Source organism: Lactuca saligna, chromosome 8 (assembly GCF_052625555.1).
Source record: "Lactuca saligna cultivar CGN05327 chromosome 8, ASM5262555v1, whole genome shotgun sequence".
Taxonomy (NCBI): Eukaryota; Viridiplantae; Streptophyta; class Magnoliopsida; order Asterales; family Asteraceae; genus Lactuca; species Lactuca saligna.
Genome location: NC_136424.1, coordinates 175,355,118 through 175,361,871, shown reverse-complemented (window position 1 = coordinate 175,361,871; position 6,754 = coordinate 175,355,118). Strand labels below are relative to the sequence as shown.

General features: G+C 42.5%; 1 pseudogene; it reads left to right on the top strand.

Moving 5' to 3' along the window:
• The first annotated feature begins 4,608 nt into the window (after positions 1–4,608).
• On the top strand, positions 4,609–5,617 carry LOC145008251 (dirigent protein 1 pseudogene; annotated as a pseudogene).
• The last annotated feature ends 1,137 nt before the right edge of the window (positions 5,618–6,754 follow it).

Genomic DNA, 6,754 nt, shown 5'->3' with positions numbered 1-6,754 from the left:
TGTGATTTCTGGTTGCGAGAGGTCCAGTTCCTAGGGCACCTCATTAACCAGAAAGGGATATTGGTCGACCCAGCCAAAGTTAAGGCAGTAATGAGTTGGGAGGTGCCGAGGTCACCCTCCGAGATCAGGAGTTTCCTAGGGTTGGCATGCTATTATCGAAGATTTATCAAGGATTTCTCCAAGATCGCAGTGCCACTCACCAGGTTGACCTGGAAGGGTGTCGCATTTTCATGGGGCCCCGAGCAGCAGGCCTCATTTGAGACACTTCGCCAAAGGTTATGCGAAGCCCCGGTGTTAGCCCTCCCGGAGGGAATGGAGGAGTTTGTGGTATATTGTGATGCGTCGATCTTGGGGTTCGGAGCGGTGCTGATGTAGAGAGGGCATGTTATAGCATACGCATCGAGGCAACTGAAGCCTCATGAGACGAGGTATCCCACCCATGATCTAGAGTTGGAGGCAGTGGTGTTCGCCCTCAAAATTTGGTGTCACTATCTGTATGGGGTTCGGTGTACGATATACACAGACCATAAGAGCCTGAAGTATTTGATGGATCAGCCTAACCTAAATATGCGGCAGAGGAGGTGGTTGGACATGGTCAAGGATTATGATTGTGAGATCTTGTACCATCCGGGCAAGGCTAATATTGTAGCCGATGCACTGAGCCGCAGGGCGGAGAGAGCCCAATTGCGAGATGTATGTTTGCGATTGACCGTGATGTCTCCGGTGTTGGACACCATCCGTGGGGCATAAATTGAGGTCGTGAGACCAGAGAATCAGAAGAGAGAGCAAGTTGTCGGGATGGCGTCAAAGTTCGTTACCGACAGCCGGGGGATTATGACATTTCAGGGTCGTATTTGGGTACCGTTCGTGGTCGGGGCACGTACCATTTTGATGGAAGAGGCTCATCGATCAAAGTTCTCGATCCATCCTGGGGCCACTAAGATGTATTTAGATCTGAAGAGAGAGTATTGGTTGCCCTGTATGAAGAGGGATGTCGGGTGGTTTGTTGAGGGGTGCTTGACCTGTCGTAGGGTTAAGGCCGAGCACCAGAGGCTGCATGGTAAGTTGCAGCCGTTGGAGGTTCCCGAATGGATGTGGGAACAGATTACCATGGATTTTATCACCAAATTGCCAAGGATTGCTAGGGGAGTCGATGCAATTTGGGTGATTGTGGATAGGTTAACAAAGAGTGCCCACTTCCTTGCTATCAGCAAGAACTCTTCCGCAGAGAAGTTGGTCGAGGTGTACGTGAGGGAGGTGGTATCACGACATGAGGTGCCGATCTCGATTGTCTCAGACCGAGATGTGCGTTTCACTTCCAGATTCTGGAAGAAATTTCATGAGGAATTGGGTACTAGGCTGCATTTTAGTACCGCATACCACCCCCAGACTGACGGACAGAGCGAGCGGACGATTCAGACGCTCGAGGATATGCTTCGGGCATGTGTATTGGATTTCAGTGGGAGTTGGGACACGTATTTGCCCTTGGCAGAGTTTTCTTACAACAACAACCATCATTCAAGTATTGGCATGCCGCCCTTTGAGCTGTTGTATGGGAGGAGGTGTCAGACCTCTATCTGCTGGAGAAAAGTAGGGCAGCGTGTGATGGGTAGTACCGAGATCATGCTTCAGACGACAGAGCAGATCCAGCAGGTCAGACAGAGGTTGTTGACCGCTCAGAGTCGTCAGAAGAGTTATGCAGACAGACGCTGGTCCGAGCTTGAGTTCCAGGTCAGCGACTTTGTGCTCCTGAAGGTATCTCCTTGGAAAGGAGTGATTCGATTCAGGAATAGGGGCAAGTTGGGGCCCCGATATATTGGTCCCTTCAGGGTGGTCGCAAGGGTCGGCAGGGTAGCCTACCATTTGGAGTTGCCAGCAGAGTTGGGTCAGATTCACAACACTTTCCACGTGTCGCGGTTCCGAAAGTGCGTAGCCGACAAGTCAGCAGTAGTGCCACTAGAGGATATTCAGGTGGATGCGAGCCTGAATTATGTTGAGAGACCAGTGACGATTAGAGATCGAAAGATTAAGGTCCTGAGGAATAGAGAGATGCCACTAGTGCAGGTCCAGTGGCAACATCGGAAAGGGTCAGAGTTAACTTGGGAGTCGGAGTGTGAGATGCGTGAGCAGCATCCGGAGTTATTTGCGGAGTGAGACTTCGAGGGCGAAGTCTAATTCTAGTGGGGGAGAATTGTAACACCCCGGATTCTCAGGTATTGTTTTATTCTTTTATTTTTGGGTGATTGTGAGGAGACTCAGCGAGTTGAAGTCCAAACTCGCCGAGTAGGATCGCGGTTTTGTGCGCGGGTTCGCGTCTGGACTCAGCGAGTCCAAAAGTAGACCCGGCGAGTCCACGCTGTTTAATGAAACCCTAATTTCCAGGGTTTGAGACCTATTTAAAGGGGCTTATGGCCGTCATTTGCGGCCACCAACCCCAGAGAGAAACCCTAAAGATATTTTGAGCGTTTTGGGAGAGAAAAGAGGCCATTGTTGACCTTTGAAGCTTTGTTTGGCAAGGCAAAGGATATTCTAGCTAAGAAGAGGCAAGGGAGGTGGACATCCTTCAATTTTGGAGCTCAGAGCATCATTTTGGAGGTATATTTTGGCTCCCTTCTCTGTTGTTATGATGAACATGGGGGTTTAGGGTTTCTTGACCCCTTTGTTGGTTAGATTTGATGTCCATTTCATCCCTATTTGTGATGAGGCTTGAGATGAGATCCATAAAGGTCCAGAGAAACTTTATTACTTAAGCTTTATGAGGATTCATGAGAGTTTTGACCTAGAGTTATGAGATATGGGGCTAAAACATCATTTAGGAGCAAATAGTTGTTGTTTGAGCACCAAGGTTTGGACTTTATGTGATTATCATCCCTGGGGAGGCCAGATCTATGATTGTATGGAATAGATCTGACCTCAGAAGTGAGTTTGAGTTTATGCATGGCATGGACTTGCCGAGTCTAAAGAACAGACTCGGCGAGAAGCATAAAGTTTGCCCGTAACCACTCAGCGAGTGGTCTTGTCGAGTTGAGGGGTCGACTCAGTGAGTCAGGGAGAGTCAGGGGGGACTGAGTCAAGCCGGAACTCGCCGAGTTGTTCTTGAGACTCGACGAGTTGAGTCGTGGTGGCCCCGCGATTCATGTTAGGTGGAACTCATCGAGTTAGGGAAGTACTCAACGTTTCAAGAGAGGATCCAAGGGAGTCAGTGGACACGTATAGACTCGCCGAGTCGCCCTAGTGCACTCGCCGAGTCCGGTCAAAGTTAACCGTTGGCCTTGTTGACCTTTAGGGTTGAGTTCAGTTGTATTTATGAGTATATTACTTTGTGTGATTAGGCGGAGGCTAGATCACATTTATTCCGAGACAGATATTTACCGAGATACGCGAGGTAAGTCTTCTCACTATACTTTACCTTGAGTAGGTAACCAGAGTTATGTGACACAGTATTTGTGTGATATGTATGTTATGTGTTGTACTGCATTATTTCTATGTGATTTATGATGTGCACGTTTATAGAGTTAGAACCGGGAGGTTCGAGAGTTAGAACCGGAAGGTTCACAGAGTTAGAACCAGAGGGTTCACAGAGTAGGGTCCACGGACCCACAGAGTTATAGCCTCGAGTGACTAATATGTGTTATGTGTGGTATTTTGGGGAACTCACTAAGCTTTGTGCTTACAGTGTTTGGTGTTATTTGTTTCAGGTACTAGTGAGGATCGCGGGAAGGCGCCGGCCTGATCAGTACACACACGGGATTTTTATGTCATGAGATCTTGGGATTGTTATATGCTATAAATTTGAATTTCAGACAATGATGTTTTTTTTATGAATAATAAATTAATTATGTTTTTATAAAATACGAAAAATTGTTTTGAAATTTACGGTGTTACAGGATTAAAACCGACAACTCAAAGTTCATCCCCATCTATTCATTTCCCCCAAAATGGGGGAATAAATGGAGCAGGGTTTGACAGAAACGGGGGAAATAATGGAGAATGGGAGTAGGTTGTAGATCTTCTAAGAATTTTAATGTTTTTGATATTTTTTAATTCTTAATATGTCTCATTGTGTTGAAGACAAGATGAAATGGGAAGTTTAATTGGTTGTTGCATTTATCAACCAATCAAAATTTTTTTTTCTCTCTACCTCTTAACGTGTTATAATATGGGAAACACCATTTCTCACTTGATGTTATGATGGTGTTATGGTTGAGATGCATATGAATTGTGTGTTGTAACGTAACTCATACCTAATACTCTTAAAGATAACAAAATATTACCATCTAGTCTTATTTTTTATGAGTTTTGTTGCTTTAATAGTAAATGGTACATTTGGGTTGACATATGGGTCTCAAAATCATAATTCTAGCAAAAAACTAGCAACGTTAATCAAATCAGATAAAAATAACCGACTAAACCACTAATTGAAACGGAAATTAACATGAGTGATCAAAGATTATTTCCTTTGACCAATATATTTATAAAAAATATTTCTTTGACCAATATACTTGTTCCAGAAATAAAGCGGTAGTATTCAAAAGCCAGCGCATAAGAAATGAATAATATTCAACTATTGTGTTCTCCGCTACAATATATGTGAATGCTACTCTCCGCTTGCTTCTATAAGAGAACAAGTTTCTGTCCCAATTTCTCTTAACTTTCGATCTTATCGTTTCTAAGAAGTTTGCTTGCAGGAACAAGAATAAACACTGATCAACTTTCCATATCTTTCAACGACCCCATTTTTAACTCCAAAACTCCTTCAATCCCATATTTCTTGTTCAGAAACAAAGAACCAGTTCCCTAAATTTTTGAATCTTTATTGTTTATCGTTCAGATTTCTGATACAAAATGAAGAAAGAGCAAGTGATATTGATGCTATGCACACTTGTGATAGCAATCCCATTGGTTCAAAGTGTTTCTGAAGGGCCAAGAGCAGTCAAAAATTGGTTCAAGGAGCTCCCACTCAAAAAACAAAAGTCTACAAATCTACATTTTTATTTTCATGACACCATCGCCGGACCAGGTCAAACTGCATATCAAGTATTCGACTCAAACATCACCTCAACCACCATGAGCCAATTCGGTCTAGGGTTCATGTTTGACAACCCTCTAACAGTTGCTCCAGAAGCAAGCTCCATGAGGATTGGTAGGGGCCAAGGGCTATTTGGATCAGCATCCTTGGAAATACCAAGGTTTCTTATGAACTTGAACTTTGTCTTTACAGAAGGGAGTTTCAATGGTAGCACCCTACAGGTTCTTGGTACTAACCCTATCTTGAGTCAGGTTCGTGAAATGTCTGTTGTTGGTGGAACTGGCGTTTTCCGACTTGCTCGTGGGATTGCCACTGCTCAGCCGTATTTCCGTAATGATACGTCGACTATTCTTGAATTTGATCTTGTCGTGCTTCATTATTAAGCTCGATGATGTTAAAGTATAAGCTAAATCTGTCAGTTACTACATGGAGTCTGAGTCGTTTTGTTGTTTAGGAAGGATTTGTTGTTTTGGATTAATATTTAACTGCCATGACTGTGACATGGTGGTTACATATATCTTTATTATAAATATGGAATAAACAATCGTGTGTATGCTTGCTGCGATTAATAAAAAAAATTATTATAAATCTTCTTGTGCAATATCGAATCTCTATTATACTCAAGAAATTGGTATCAGAGCAACAGAGCAAGATGTCATGACATCGAATGCCAGCGGATTGCATCCACTCACAGTGGTAAAAATTATCACCATTGGAGTATACAGAAAGTTCTGTAAGAGTCTCACGAATAATGGAGCATGGTTGAAAATGGAATTAATGAACCGGCAAATCAGGCTTAATCACACAACAAATAAATGATTTAAGAGAGTTTAAGAAGAATGATAGGAAGGGTCTATTTTTTTATCTATCAGGCGGCGGACGATGTGATCTTTGAACGGATATCTTATATTGTTCTTCATCAACATCAAAAGATGTATGGGATACGCTATATGAGTTTGATACATTAAGAATGAAAGATTTAGAAAAAAAAAAATTGCAAATGAGGGATGGAACATAAACTTTATGCAAAGAGAAGACCACAAAGATGAAGAAACCATGTGTATGATGTTCACTTTGCAACAAATGCCGAGTAGCCCTGACGAGTCTAGAACTGGAAAACCACATGGTTCCCTTTTTAAGTGAAAATTTAATGATTACTTAATAGATTAAGTGAAATCCTCATTTAATGATTACTTAATAGATTATATCATAGGTAATTCTAAGATGGTAATATCATACATTCTTCAAATAGAATTGCATAAGTTTTTTGTCCTACAATGTTGCATCTTGGTTTCTCCCCAACGTTGTTTGTAACTGGCAGCAATACTAGGTTTGACCAGATATGACATGAGGAATAGGAAGAATCTATGTAATCAAATTTTATTTGGTCCATCTGCCTTAACAGGAGAAGTAGATATCTTTGGGGCCCTCAATGGTTAGGTTTTGACATCAAAATGTTTGGTCACGCTCGGACTGAATTGATAACGGATTGATTGTGTAGCTATTTTTGGTCGACACAAGTCTCTATCTAGAAACATAATCTTGAACGTCCAAGATTGACATATCTCTATGTCTCATGTTCATATAGATATCATGAATAGCAAACGAATATTTGATCACTTACATTAGGGTTGTATCACAACTTTAAGTTGTGAGTTTGGCATGTGCATTGGATGGCACACTCTCTACTTATGACTAGAGAATAGTGAACCATATAGTATTGGT